Source organism: Sorex fumeus, unplaced genomic scaffold (assembly GCF_029834395.1).
Source record: "Sorex fumeus unplaced genomic scaffold, SorFum_2.1 ptg000003l, whole genome shotgun sequence".
In the NCBI taxonomy this organism is placed as follows: Eukaryota; Metazoa; Chordata; class Mammalia; order Eulipotyphla; family Soricidae; genus Sorex; species Sorex fumeus.
This window is the reverse complement of record NW_026606060.1, coordinates 56310979-56326228: the sequence shown is the minus strand read 5'-3', so window position 1 is coordinate 56326228 and position 15250 is coordinate 56310979.

Below are 15250 nucleotides of genomic sequence, written 5' to 3'. Positions count from 1 at the left end.
GTTTCATCTATTAGGACACCTTCAAAAATACATAAGAATTATGGATGCTCAAGATGTGTACTGGGTTTTACCTTTCCTTCTTAGGCAATTTTCATTGTTCTACCTTAGAAAATAAATTACTCTGACCTGGCCTACAGTTTCCAGGCAAAGGAATGCAATAGGCGTTATTGAAATATGCTATTGAGATCTCAACTAAGATTTGTATCCAGGAAGGATGTTATCTTCTCCAACTTTAAATTCAGTGTGAAACATGAAAATACACAGTTCCCCAATCATTTATAATTCATTATTTGGTGCCAAAATGAAAACCAGATTATTAAAATTAATGATGAATATAGAAATGAAATGGTGCTGCTAAGGAAGGCGAGGTCAAAATGGAAGCTTTGCAATCAAAATTATATTTATCTTTTTCTCCATAAATGGATTCCAGAAAAATATCTGGTCTTGTAGGCACTCAATGTCACTGTCACTGTCCTCCTGTTGCTCATCGATTTGCTTGAACGGGCCCAGTAATGTCTCCATAGTGACACTTGTTACTGTGTTTGGCATATAGAATAACTCATGGGTAGCTTGCCAGGCTTTGCCGTGCGAGCGAGATACTCTCAGTAGCTTCTTACTGAGAGGGGCGAAGGAATCAAACCTGGGTTGGCCACATGCAAGACAAACGCCCTATATGCTGTGTTATAGCTCCATGTAGAGTCAAAAAAGAATTCAAACAATATAAATAAATATTCCATGTCAGAGCTTAAGGTCTGTAGAAAACTGAATGGTTCAAATAAAAAGTTCTGAGAAATACTACTGAAGTTTTTGTTCAAGTTTTTCCTGCTAAATATCCTCATTTTCTCTTTACTTCTTGAAAACTTAATGTTTTTTGTCTAAAGCAACTGGTGTTGGCGTGGATGTGGCGAGAAAGGAACCCTCCTCCACTGCTGGTGAGAATGCCGACTGGTTCAGCCCTTTTGGAAAACAGTATGAATGATTCTCAAAAAATTAGAAATTGAGCTCCTATTTGATTAAGCAATACCTCTCCTGGGAATATATCCCAGAGAGTCAAAAAAGTATACTTGAAATGACATCTGCATTTCTATGTTCATTGCTGCACTATTCGTAATAGCCAAAATCTGGAAAAAAACCCGAGTGCCCAAGAACAGATGACTGGTTAAAGAAACTTTGGCACATCTACACAATGGAGTACTATGCAGTTGTTAGAAAAAATGAAGTCATGAAATTTATATACAAGTGTTATTACATGGAAAGTATTATGCCTAGTGAAATGAGTCAGAAAGAGAGGGACAGACATAGAGAGACTGCAATCATCTGAGGAATATAAAGTAACAAATTGGAGACTAACACCCAAGAATAGCCAACATAAGTACCAGGAGTTTCACTCCATGGCTTGGAGGCCAGCCACACATGCTGGGGGAGAAGACAGCTCAGATAGAGAAGGGAGTATGAAATAAAGGGAGCTGGGAGGACCCTCCCAGGAGGAGAGATGCAACTGAAATTAGACTATAGACCAAACATGATTGCCACTCAATGCCTCTTTTGCAAACCACAGCACACAAAAGGATAGAGGGAACAAAAGGGAATGCCCAGCCACAGGGGTGGGGTGGGATAGGGGATGGGGGAGTGGGAGGGATTCTGGGAGCATTGGAAGTGAGGAATGGGCACTGGTGGAGGGATGGGTACTCAATCATTGTATAACTGTAACTCCAGCACAAAAATCTGTAAATCTACAACTGTACCTCATGGTGTTTCACTAATAAAAAATAAATAGATATTTTTTGCCTAAATTATTATCTATGAAATTTCATCCACTTGTTTCTGACTCCACTATCTCCACTACCTCCACTACCCAGCCGCCTCCATGCTCCAGGATGCTTTCTGAACACTGGGACCAAGACTCACGCTTATGCATCACAGAACAAGATAAGCAGAACTCAGAGACCTTGGACTCCAGGCTCAATGGACCCGGGGACAGAGATCCTCTGCTTGCTCCCCCAACCACAGGTGATGAAGGGATTAAAACCAGGAGCCTCACCTTACCCTGCCCTGTCTGCTTCCATCAACCTCCTTAAACCCAGGGATGGGATTAAGCACAGAAGACACACCCTACAACTACCAGATAAATACCTCACCAGCAGACCTCCACTACCGCCACTACCTTCACTACCCAGCTGCCACCATGCTCCAGGAAACTTTCCAGACACATCATAAGACACTTAATACTCATCTTCCAGGATTGCTGCACCATATTTGATAGGGTTCAAATATGGCTTGAACCATGGAAACACCTACAAGGGCGATTAGAGACTTCCCCAAAAGTCTCTATCCTTCCCAGAGAGCCTGGCAAGCTACGCTACTGAGAGTATTCAGCCTGCACGGCAGAGCCTAGCAAGCTATCCGTTGTGTATTCTGTTGAGAAGGAAGCGGTCATGGAAGACCTAGACAATCAGGGCATTCATACTCAATACATCAGAATGCTCTGTGAGCTGTATTATGGTTTCACTACCAGGATCTCACCATTCTACAAAGAGGTGATCATCTGTGTCGAGAGGGGTTCAGCAAGGTGATACCATTTCACACAAACTCTTCAGTGCCACTCTCGAGAACATCATGTGATGAATGCAATGGGAAGGAATGAGAGTGATGATAAATGGTTGGCAACCACACTACCTCCACTTTGCTGATGACATCATTCTAATAACACCAAACATTAGCCAAGCGGTACAAATGTTGGCTGACTTTAACTGCGAGTGTGGAAAGGTCGGACTAAAGCTGAATCTCACAAAGACAATGTTTATGAGAAACAGCCTCATTATTCCTGGACACACACACACACACACACACACACACACACACACACACACACGCACACATTAGTACTAATATTATCCTTTTATATTTTTAGTGCTGCTATACCATGCGATCCCTAAAACAGTTACCAGAGATTAAAAAAACAAACCAAACAAAAACTAAACAAAAATCTCATGGTGAGTAACTGCTAAAATGAATGAAAGCAGCCTCCGAAATGTCTCAACAAACACACCAACAGCAAATTTCTCCGTTCCAGCAGCAAAATTCTCTGTCCTTTTAATTATAATAATTGGAATTTTATAATGTAAAAACATAATTTAATAAAGACAGTAATCATAAGTGCAACCATACATGCTAACTTTTGCTATGTGACAAGTCACCCCAAACTCAGAGGCTTAAAAAATGATAGCTTTATTTTCATCATGAGACTGTGAATTAGCGGGAGTTTCCACTGATGTAGTCTAGTCTGTTGATTTTTGTCTGTATGCAAGATTTCACCCCTGCACCAGCAAGCAGCTGACTGGTCAGTTAATGACTGACCTATCTGATATGACCATGGTCACCAGGGACACTTATTCACTACCCAGATGACTGATGGACCCTTGTGTTTATGATTCCCCACTGGGTTATTTCAGGTTATTGCCCTGGGTGAAGGGCCTAGGTCAGTTAATAAACTCTGTCCATATTCTAATGGACAAATAAAGGGCTGGGAAGAAAAAAATTCTCTCTCTTTTAAGTTATTTTATTTATCCAATAATTTTATTGAAATGAAACTGATTAGCAGGGGAAAAAGTCACATGAATTTTTTTCCTTGGTGCAGAGGCTTCATAGTCGTGGGATGAAGAGAAATTGACATTTGCTATTACTCCCTTTTAGAATAAAATGCTTAGAGTTGTAGATTAGTAATGTCTTTTGCATAGTTTTTTTCAGTACTGAGTTTGCTATCTTTGGTGGTCAGGATGTCTCCTACCTTTCCTTCATGTCATCCTAGAAAAAAATGAGGAAAAACTGCCTAGAAAAGAGGAGATTTATTGGCAGCGAGACAACTTAAGTTTGGGAGGACGTTCAGCAACACAGACTGAAGAATAACTTCAAAGGGAGGGAGAAGGGCTTTGGTTTTAGGCCTAGCAGAGACAGAATGATGGCACAGTTCATACATATTCTAATAGGTTTTCAGGGTACACATACATATTCAAGATGGAGAACAGTAAGGTGGTACAAAATACAATGAACACACATCACAGATACTGAAAATGCTGAGAAACACGATTAGTGATTTATTTTTTAGTATGATAATGAAGAAGAAGAAGGTGTTTAACATAGGCTCTATTATATAGTATCCACTGGCCAGTTCTTAGCACCCAGGAGTCCTTTCCACTGCAGAAGTGTGGTTAAAATTCTGCTTTATTCCAATGAGGGTCAATAGAAAGCAACTGGGACACTCCCAAGCAGAGGCTGTCACATCCTTCAAACTATAAACTTGAGGCCAGTCTCTCAGCCACTCCTAACCTAGAGAGTCCTTCAAAATTATTAGACTGAAAGTGAAGGAACAAAGCTGAAAAAAGAATATTTACAAATTGGAGGATGCCATTATTTCTCATGGGAAATCCGTCCTTGACTCTCAAGGACAAAGGAATGTTGATGTAGTCAGGTAGACTGGGAAAGGCCCTGGCAATGAAACTTAGGTCAACAAAGCTTCTAAGAAGGAAAATTAAAGACTGATCCACAATGTGGATACAGAAAACAAAGACCTGATAAGACTTTCAGAACTGAGGAGACTGGACCCCTTCCCATGAAGTTCTTCTCCTAGAAAATCCTTGGACCTCTTCTTTAATCCATTAATTTAAGTGATTCGGCCCTGAGAAGACTCCAGAACTTCCGGATTAAGACAACCAGAGAAAAGCCTATAAAGGCCACCTTGAACAAAGAAGGGGCATGCACATGCTGCCTGAGCCTGTGTGCTGCTTGCCCCCATGTGGCCGAGTACATGTGGTGCCTTAGCACTTTGTCGCCCACATCTCCCTTTTTGAGATGTGTACTTTTATGCTTTCCTATCTAATAGTGGGGCGTGTGTAGGGGCTCTCTCTGCCCTTGGAGAAGCCTGCATCCTCTTTTGAGCATGTTAATCTGTCTCACTTACTCTCCACTCTTTCACACTTTCTCTTCCTCTTCCCCTTCAAAAACCTTCCAAATAAAATATCTTTTACTTCACTGCTTGTCCACTCCTGAAATTCTTTTCTGCGAGAGAGACAAGAATCCAGTAACCCTGGGTCCTGGGTGGCAGAGGCAGATCGGGAGAAAGTGTCTGTCTTTTCCTCCCAACTCATGTGAGCCATGCATGAGGTCCACCAACATCAAAGTGATGGTTCCTTTCTGTGACAGCTGGTCCATAAGGAATTTTAGCTGAAAGCAGTCAATATGCCAAGAATGTGTACATTTTGAGCAGACAGGAAATGACCCCATCACAAGTGCAGAGACTCATGCATACTCGAGGTCTGGAGGGAAGAGATCCCTGGTCTTGATGGGAGCAGGTGCAAAGTCACATTACACAGGACATGGGTCTAAAGGGACTGCAGTAGCAATGCTAGCACTGACCTTCTCTAAAGTCAAGTTGCTTTTTCTGTACAATTATTTCCAGTTATATGATACCGCTCATAGTATTTATGAAGCTGGCCCAAAGAAATGGAAAGGTGAATTCAATGTCAGAACTAGAAAGCATATCTGTTTAGGGAGGTTTGAAATGTCCTCTTATCTTTTCCTAAAGGGTAAAAGGATAAGGGACTAGAGAGATAATGCAGGGATAAGGCAGTTGGTTGGGTGCAGTCTACACTGCTTACAGTCCAATAAGCACAAGCAGGAGTAATTGCTGAGCACAAAGCCAGGATCCAGGTGTGGCCCAGGCCCCAATCCATTAAAGAGAAAAACTTAATTAAATGGATTTATGGGAGTCACAAAGGAAGTGTGCCACTGAGTACCAGCCCCTGAGTGAATTTACAGATGACTCTGGAGCCTACCACCCATACCTGCTCTGCCTAAAAATATGCTTCCTGGTCTCTTTCTCTGTAAAACCTCTTCCTGTGATCATCACACTAGATGGTTTTTAGTGGGGGGTGAGTGGGTGGGGGTGGAGATAAGATTGTGCTCTCATAAGCAGAGGAGAGTAGGCAGCTGGAATAGGGAAGGGATCATTAAAGAAAATGATGGTTGGAAGAATCAGTCTGGATGGGAGATGTGTGCTGAAAGCAGTTAATGGACCAAACATGATAACCTCTCAGTATCTATTGCAAACCATAATGCCCAAAGTAGAGGGAGAGTATGGGCAATGTTGCATGCCATGGAGGCAGTGGGAGGGTAGAAAGGTGGAGAGTGTATACTGGGTATGTTGTTAGTGGGAATGTGCACTGGTGGAGGGATGGGTGTTTGATCATTGTATAACTGGAACTCAAACATGAAAGTGTGTAACTATAACAGAGTGCTTTAATAATAATAAAATAAAAGAGTGTGCTGAAGAATTCTGAGGTTAATAGGCCCTGAATAAACTTATTTTTCTCACATCAACTCTTGTCATTTGAGTACTGACCTTCAAACATTGAGGACCCCAACTTGTGTTGGTGACATTTAAGGTGAGATCTTCCATTTATTGAGATTCTGGTACTGGGTGGCACAAAGTTACTTTCGTGAAATTGAAATCATCATTTCTGTGATTTCCCCTACAAAAAGTACAATGGTGAGGGGAAAAAAGGGACCTTTTGGTTCATAAAATCTCAACTAGTCTGAGCAATTTGAGCAATTATATTTTTTCTTATTAAAGGACTTTAGTCTTAAAATGAGAAATCAGTTTTAAATAGACTTGTAACCGTGTTAATAATAAAACGTGGGGATTTTACACCTTGGGTAAAGCCAGACAATAATTAAAGTACTTGAGACTCTGATAGTTGAAAGGGCAAAAATTTGTAGGGGATGTCATACTCTGAAAAAAAAAAAGCTCACAAAACCCAAAAATCAAATAAAGCAAAACAACAACAAAAAACATCTTAAGGAGATCTTGAATTAGATGAATTCCCTGGTTTGTACGCAAAAAAAAAAAAAATAAGGCTTACAGGATAATTTATTTACAATCAAAGGAAGCAGTGTCAGCTTCTACTTGCCAGTGAGAGAGAAAGCCAGTTTTGTCTTGCCAGATGCTTCAACTCTCCCCCATGAGCCTAATATATACTTCATCCCCCAAGGTCCCTTTTATCATCCCAGCAATTCTCCAGGATGATAAAATATTTCCCTGAAATTTGGACTCTCAGGGAGCCCACAACGTCTGAGGCAAATGGCTAGAAACACAAACCCATAGCTTCCTTATATCCTCTGTAACATTTGTCAATTGATGAGAAATGTGAAGATACCAATTTCCACCTAAAAACGTGTTCAGGAAGAGTATTTACCTGTAACTTCATTACACAAAAACCCCTTACCTTTCACTTGGTCCTATACTAAGCTCCTCCCCACTTGGGCAGCTGCTTTTCTTTTCATTTCTACTTTCTACTTTCCAATAAACTTCTTTACGTTCCAACTCTGAGTCTGGCATCTTTATCATTCAATATTTCCATTCTTGAAAATATTGATCAACTTGGAAACCGTGAACAGAGACCTGTCAGCAATGTTCCTGCGTCACCTGCACCAGAATCAGCTTCTTGTTCCCATCTAAGACAATGAGGAACGGCAAGAGAGAGATAGCCAGAAAAAGAGGACTGTCTTTGAAAACTCTTGAGCTTAGTTGAAAAGTTGAAAAGACATGTTACATTCTATGTTTGTTGACAACATTGACGAGGAATACAATCTACTGGTTCAGTACCTCCATGATTGTGCGAGGAATGCCAAGACAGAATAGCCACAAAAAAAGCCTGTCATCGAAAACTCTTGAGCTTATTCGCCAATGTGGTTTGGCACATGCCTCAGACAACCGCAATAGAATGTCTGAACTCGCAAAGCAGTGCAGAGATGCAATCAAGGAAGACCTCAAAGAGAGAAGAGCAGAAGTGCTGGTAGATGCCGCAGAAGCCAGGAAAAGTATTCGTAACGCCCGCCTGTCCTTCGCCAACTACAAGACCAAGATGACTGTCCTCCGATGGCCTGATGGATCCATCACATCCTCCAGAATGGCAATGGAGAAGATTATCCATGACTTCTACTTAAATCTCTTCGATAGCCATGTCCACTTGCCGACATACCAAATTCCACAGAATGGATATGTGGTTCGCAATGTTCTCCCTTCTGAAATTTGACATGCCATTTCGTTGGTAAAGAAATGAACAGCTCCCGGCCCAGACAAGGTCAGACCTGAACACCTAAAGAACCTGCCGTCAGTACTCATCAATATGCTGACTCGGCTCTTCACACACTACCTGTCTGAATGCAAGTTTCCGTCCCAATGGAAAATCAGCAGGACTGCACTACTGTACAAGAAGGGAGACAACCATGATATTGGAAACTATTGCCCGATCTGCCTATTGTCTCTCATCTACAAGCTGTTCACTCAAGTTATCCTGAATAGTATTGTGAAAACACTAGATTAAGGATGACCATGCAAGCAAGCCAGGTTCCACAAAGGATTCAGCACCATCGACCATATACACACAATAAACAAGTTCACTGAGGTTTCTCAGGGGTTCAAGATGCCGCTCTCTCTAATGTTCATTGATTTAAAGAAGGCCTTTGTTGGAGTACACGGAGCTTAGGTTTATCAGATTGTACCCATCACAGTGCTCCCGAGTCACTCCCATTACTTTGTCAGTCTGTAACCACTTCTATGCTCTCTTCCCCAACCAATTTGTAAGGTCTCATCCTTCTTAGACGCTGAAGCTGTACTGTAAGTTAATATTGCCTTTCTCCTCTCCTTATGTCTTTGAGCAGTTTACTTTAATGCAATGTCCTTTTGTATAGATACAGGAAGACAATTAATTAATATGCTCGGTAACTTAGGAATTGATTGGCTTTGAATATTATTCATTCCTGGGCATCTGCCTGGGTGCCAGTTGTGTAAACACACAAAAAATAAAAGGGCCGGCGATCAGGCCACTTCCCCACTCCAGGGAGGTTGATGGCGATGGTCAGGCGAAGGAAGGAAACGGGGGCCAGGCTGGTTGGTCTTAGCAGCAGTTTATTACATGGAAGAGATGTATGTCAGGGAGGCCCCAGGATCTCTCAAGCACGTGCACCTTTGTTCTCTCCACTTCTGTCCTCAGCCCCATCTTCCCAGGTTCTCTGATGCACGTGTCCCCCCAGAGCCCTGAAATCTCCCTTATATAGATCATAGTGCCTCTAAAGGGCACAATATAGTGATGTCATCAAAAGGAGTTACAGAAAGAACATTGAGTGGCAAACATACATTGTTTCCTTACATCTGCAGGCCAGTAATCCTGGCCCCACCTTTTTACAAGCTACAAGCACTTAGATTAGCACAACAAAGACAAGTCTGCTAGAGCTTGGAATCTACATCTCCAAAATCAGCCAGCCTGGAGCCAGGCATCTATATCCCAAAGATCAGGCTTGGCTTGGCACCTGGGATCTGTATACCAAAGGCCAGCAAGGTTCCTGAGAGAAAAGGGAAACTGTCTCAATATACTGAAATCATTTACTGAAGACAGTTTGAAGGGGAGAAAGCAGTCTCATCCAAGCTAGTCAGGACACACAGGAAACTGCTTCTAGGACGTGTTTCTCCTCTCCTTGTTCAACCAACATATAAGAATACATAATATTAATCATTTTGTATGGACACAGTAAGAAATACTTTGAGCTTATAGAATTGCTCTCCTAGGGCCATCTCGATCTCAGACTGCAGTGCTCAGGCTAGATATCTTTCCTATTCCTAGCAGCAGGGCCCTAGTCTCGTCTTTACTTTTGGATCATGACATCATTTGCCTATGATCAACCTCTTAACTTATAGTTAAGAATCGTGGCACCTTGGCCTGGCCCATCGCGATGCCAGGGTAGCACATAACTTACGGCTTGCCCTGGTTCCATCGAGTCCCACGTGGGGACCCTGCCCTTGGGGTGCTAGGAAGTGAGGGCAACTGAGGCTTAAGTTGAGAAGGCAGATACCCAGGAGTGAATAATATTCAAAGCCAATCAATTCCTAAGTTACCGAGCATATTGATTAATTGTCTTCCTGTATCTATACAAAAGGACATTGCATTAAAGTAAACTGCTCAAAGACATAAGGAGAGGAGAAAGGCAATATTAACTTACAGTACAGTTTCAGTGTCTAAGAAGGATGAGACCTTACAAATTGGTTGGGGAAGAGAGCATAGAAGTGGTTACAGACTGACAAAGTAATCGGAGTGACTCGAGAGCACTGTGTTGGGTACAATCTGATAAACCTAAGCTCCGTGTACTCCAACAGGCCTTTGATTCTGTTGAGATGGAAGCAGTCATTGAAGCCTAGCCAATCAGGGCATTCAAACTCAATACATCAGGATCTTCCATGAGCTGTACTACAGATTCACTACCAGGATCTCAACATTCTGCAAAGAAGTAATCATCAACGTCAAGAGAGGGGTTCAGCAGGGTGACACCATTTCACCAAAACTCTTCAGTGCCACCCTCGAGAACATCATGCGACGACTGGAATGGGAAGGAATGGGAGTGAAGGTAGATGGTCGGCAACTACACCACCTCCGCTTTGCTAATGACATTGTTCTAATAACACCAACCTTTAGTCAAGTGGCACAAATGCTGGCCAACTTCGACCATGAGTCTGGAAAGGTTGGACTACAGCTGAATCTTACGAAGACAATGTTTATGGGAAACAGCCTCGTTCCTGATGCTCCATTCGCTCTCAATGGAACGACCATCTCTGAATGCAACAGTTATGTGTACCTAGGTCGAGAAGTCAAGGTGATGAATGACCTGGCACCTGAGTTGCATAGGAAGAAGAGAGCGGCTTGGATCACCTTCAAGAGTGTCCAAGAAATAGCTAAGAGGACGAAGAACCTCCAGCTCTGGGCACATCTCTTTGATTCCACTGTTCTTCGTGCATATGCCTGAGAGACCTGGGCCCTATGGACACAGGATAAGAATGTTATTCGGGTCTCCCAAAGAAGAATCAAAAAAGCTATGTTTGGAGTATCACATTTCACTCAAATAAGAGAAAGAACCCGGAGTTCCGACCTCCACCAACGATCAAGAATCAGGGATGCTGTCTCATTTTCCAAGGGATCAAAAATCAGATGGGCTGGACACGTAAAGAGATTTGGAGACGACTGCTGAACTAGAGCTGTTACCAACTGTATTCCACAGGATGTCAAAAGACTGCATGGCCGCCCACCTACCAGATGGTCAGACTTCTTCATCAATATCCTGAACAATCAGTTTGAGGCTCTTCGTGTTCCTAGAACAAACAGACACCATTGTGTTACACTAGCACGCGACAGGGACAAAAGGAGACGTTACTGGCACCCGTCTGAGCAAATCGACGATTAACAGGAAGTCAAGTGCTCAAGTGATCCCATCTAAGACAGACATTATTTAGTTACCCCTTGTGTATCCCAATACCACTGTTTCCTCATTGCTTATAACTTTGGGGTGTTTCTCTGCCCTCCTTGCTTACTCATGGGTGGCAGCAGAGAGGAACTGGAAGAGGAGACACCTACCTGTGCCGAGCAGAGAACAAGAGATATTATTATATGGTACCTGTCAAAGAATCTGTGCACTTTTTAAGAATAAATCTTCTTCTTTTTTCATTGCAGGCCAGGGAGGCATTCCTGCAATCTGATCAGAAAAAGTCACTGAGAGGAGAGGCTTCTGAAGAAACAAAGGCCCAGGTCAGAATATGAAAGAAGACCTCAATCTTAAGCACCCCCTCCCCCAGCAATACTTTTGGGAGAACCAGAGGGATGGTGGTAGGAAACTTAAACAAACTAACTTTGCAGAGCATGAGACACTCATTTCCCCATTCAGTTTAGGGACTCAGAACGTTTATGATTGGAGTGTGAACCCTCAGTGTAATCCCAGTGTTCAGGGGAGCTCATCTTGGCATGTGAACTTAACTCTCTCCACTCTGAAGAAGTCTTTGCTCTCTTGAGCATTTAACACTCTCTGTACATCTGTCTGTCTGTCTGTCTTTCTGTCTGTCTCTTTCTCTATCTCTTTTACTCCCTGCCTCTCTGTCTCTCTCTGTGTCTGTCTCCCTCTGTCTGTCTGTCTGTCTGTCTGTCTGTCTGTCTCTCTCTCTCTCTCTCTCTCTCTCTCTCTCTCTCTCTCTCTTCCCCCACTGATATACTGATATTTGTCAAACTTCCTCATGACTTGTTTCCTTCACAAAGTTCTTTTTTGTTACCCGAGGGCAGGTGACAAACCTGAGAAAAACCTGGGCATGGGACAGAATTGGCTTCTTTACTTGCTGAAAATTTCCTGATCCAGCCTGAATTCTATGGTTCCCCCAAGAAATCAGATGGTGGCATTAATTCCTGCACTGTGAAGATCAAATAGAACCTACATGCTGGCTGACCCTTGCCTGGTGGAGCTGGGAAGACCCAGGGGTCTATGCCATGTAGGTGCTTGTGACTGACTTTAAGAGTCCAGACCTTGCCAGACACTTTTCTGTGTGACTAAGTTAGGGGAAGCAGGGGGCAATCGTCTTGCCTCGTGAAGCTACCGCTCTCTTCTACCTACTTTACCTGACTCATCTGCAAAAACTGTGACCTATTAACAGAAAAACAAGGTCAATGGTATTTGTTAGAGATTTATTTCTAGTATGGTTGTCCCGGATGACCAAGACTGAAGAGGTGTAATATTATACACCATATTCAAATTGAATCAAAATATGGCAGTGGCCCTTTAAGAAAAGAAAGAAACCCAGAGATTCCTGAGTTGAATACTGCATTTTCCATGTGAGAGCTACTCAGGGCTGACTTAAGCCAAGTCACAGAATCAAGTGTTGATTGAACCAGTAGTATGAACTTGGTTTCTCCCCAACCATCCATGCCCACTTATTGCTCTTTCAGTGATCCTTCAACTTTCCAGCAATTCTTTCTGAATATAAAATTTTCTCAATTGTAGTGTGAGTTTTACCATTTGCCTTCAAAAGTTTTTAGCACACCTCTCTACCTAGGAAATTAAGAAAGATGCTTTATTTTTCCTGAATGCTTTTAATAGACAGGCATCTTTTTGTGGCTATGTCTCTCTCAGCGTTCCTCGCACAGACATGGAGGTGTTGAACCAGTCGATTGTATTCTTCGTCAATGTTGTCAATGATGGCATCTTCCAATGTTGCCACAATAGTGCCAAGAGCTCCCAGTTGGTGGTTTTTCTGAGAGTTCTCTTCTTAAACTTTGCAGCCCTTTCTCCCTGCTCTGTGAAGTAGAATTTTGCATGAAGGAGACAGTGGTACAATCCCGTTTGGAATTTTGGGACAACAGTGACTTCGGTAAGGCAAAACCATGGATTGAATATGATGTGGTCAATTTCGGTGTGGAACCATCCACCAGGAGACTCCCATGTCAAGTGTTTAGATTTGGCTTTCTGGAACTGTGAGTTACCATGGATGGTCTTGGTCGACATGATGAACTCAGACAGACTCTTACCCTGTTCGTTCCATTCTAGGCCATGGGTCCCAATGTGGAGTTCTTCAGCTGATATTCTGGGTCCTATCTTGGCATTTAAATCATTAACAATGATCTTGTAGAAGGTGTGGTTTTCTTTATAAAACTTCTCCAGCTCTTTGTAGAACTTCTAAATTTCTTCTTCATCATAACTGAATGTTGTTGCATAGACAACAAAGATAGAATCTGCCGGCAGTGATCCACATCCATTCAAGTATAATCATCCGATTCAGGTTGTTAGGCATTGAATGAATCAATGCTCATGGCCAAGTTTGTATTGACAAGAACACCAACACAATCGATGCTTCTTTTGTTGCGTGTTCTGAGGAAGAGTTATTCTCCAGTGTCGAAAATGGCATGATGTGGTTGATGTCTTCTAATCTCGGTCAGACCAGTGATGTACTTGATCTTTCATGCTTGGACCATAAGGTCCTCAATGGATACATCTGATGTCTGCAAATGTGCATTGAAAGTATAGACAGTCATTTTAGTCCTTCCTTTTGGCAACCTAGTTTGGTCTTAAGAGTTTATCAGCCTCTCCTTCCTCATCCTTCTTAATGCTGCAGTATTGGTGGCTCTTTCAGGGTCAGGGGAATGAGACCTATTGTATTTGCTGTTTTTGGCATATCGAATATGCCACGGATAGTTTGCCAGGCTCTGCCAGGCAGGTGGGGTACTCTCAGTAGCTTTCCAAACTCTCTGAGAGGAATAGAGGCTTTTAATGAAGCCTCTACTCATCCTTGCAGGTGTTCCCATAGTTTAAACTATATTTGAATCCCATCCATCAAATATGGTACCGTAATCTTGGAAGATGGGTGTTAATTGTCATATGATGTGTTGCACCGCCGCTTTGCGGCCTCGCAGTCTGAAAAATGGCCTGGAGCATGGCGGTGGCTGGTTAGAGGAGGTAGTGAATGTAGTGGAGGTTGGCCAATGAGGTATTATTCTGGTACCTGTAGGGTGGGGCTTCTGGGTGGGATCCCTGGGTCGCCAGAGATTGGTGAAAACAGGCAGGGCAGGGTAGGGTGGAGCTTCTGGGTTTAATCCCTGGGTAGCCGGAGATTGGTGAGCAGACAGAGGATATCTGTTTCCTGGTCCCTTTGAGCCTGGAGTCCAAGGTCACAATATTCTGATTACCTGGTTCTGTGGGGCTTCACTCGTGCATGAGTCTCAGCCTGAGCATCAGGAAATTTACCTGGAGCATGATGGCAGCTGAGTAGTAGAGTTAGTGTACGCCTGTCTTCAAAAACTCTTAAGCTCATTTGCCAACATGGCTGGGCACAAGCCTCAGGCAACTGCAAGTGAACGTCCGAGCTCGTAAAGCATTGCGGACAAGCGATAAAGGAAGACCTCAAAGAGAGAAGAGCAGCAGTACTGGTCAATGTCGCAGAAACCTGGAAAAGCATTCGCAACGCCTGCCTGTCCTTCACCAACTACAAGACCAAGGTGACTTTCCTCCGACGTCCTGATGGATCTTCCAGAAGGGCAATGGAGAAGATTATCCATGACTTCTACTCAGATCATTTCGATAGCCATGTCCAATTCCCACATATCAAATTCAATAGGATGGATATGTCATTCCTAATGTTCTCCCTTCCAAAATCTGACACATCATTTCATTGTTAAAAAAGTGAACAACACACGTCCCAGACAAGGTCAGACCTGAATACCTGAGGAATCTGCCATCAGTACTCATCAATACACTGGCACAGCTCTTCACACTCTACCTGTCTGAATGCAAGATTCCAACCCAGTGGAAAACCAGCAGGACCATTCTACTGTCAGAAGGGAGACATCCACGATATTGGCAATATTGGCAATTATCGCCCCATCTGCCTGTTGTC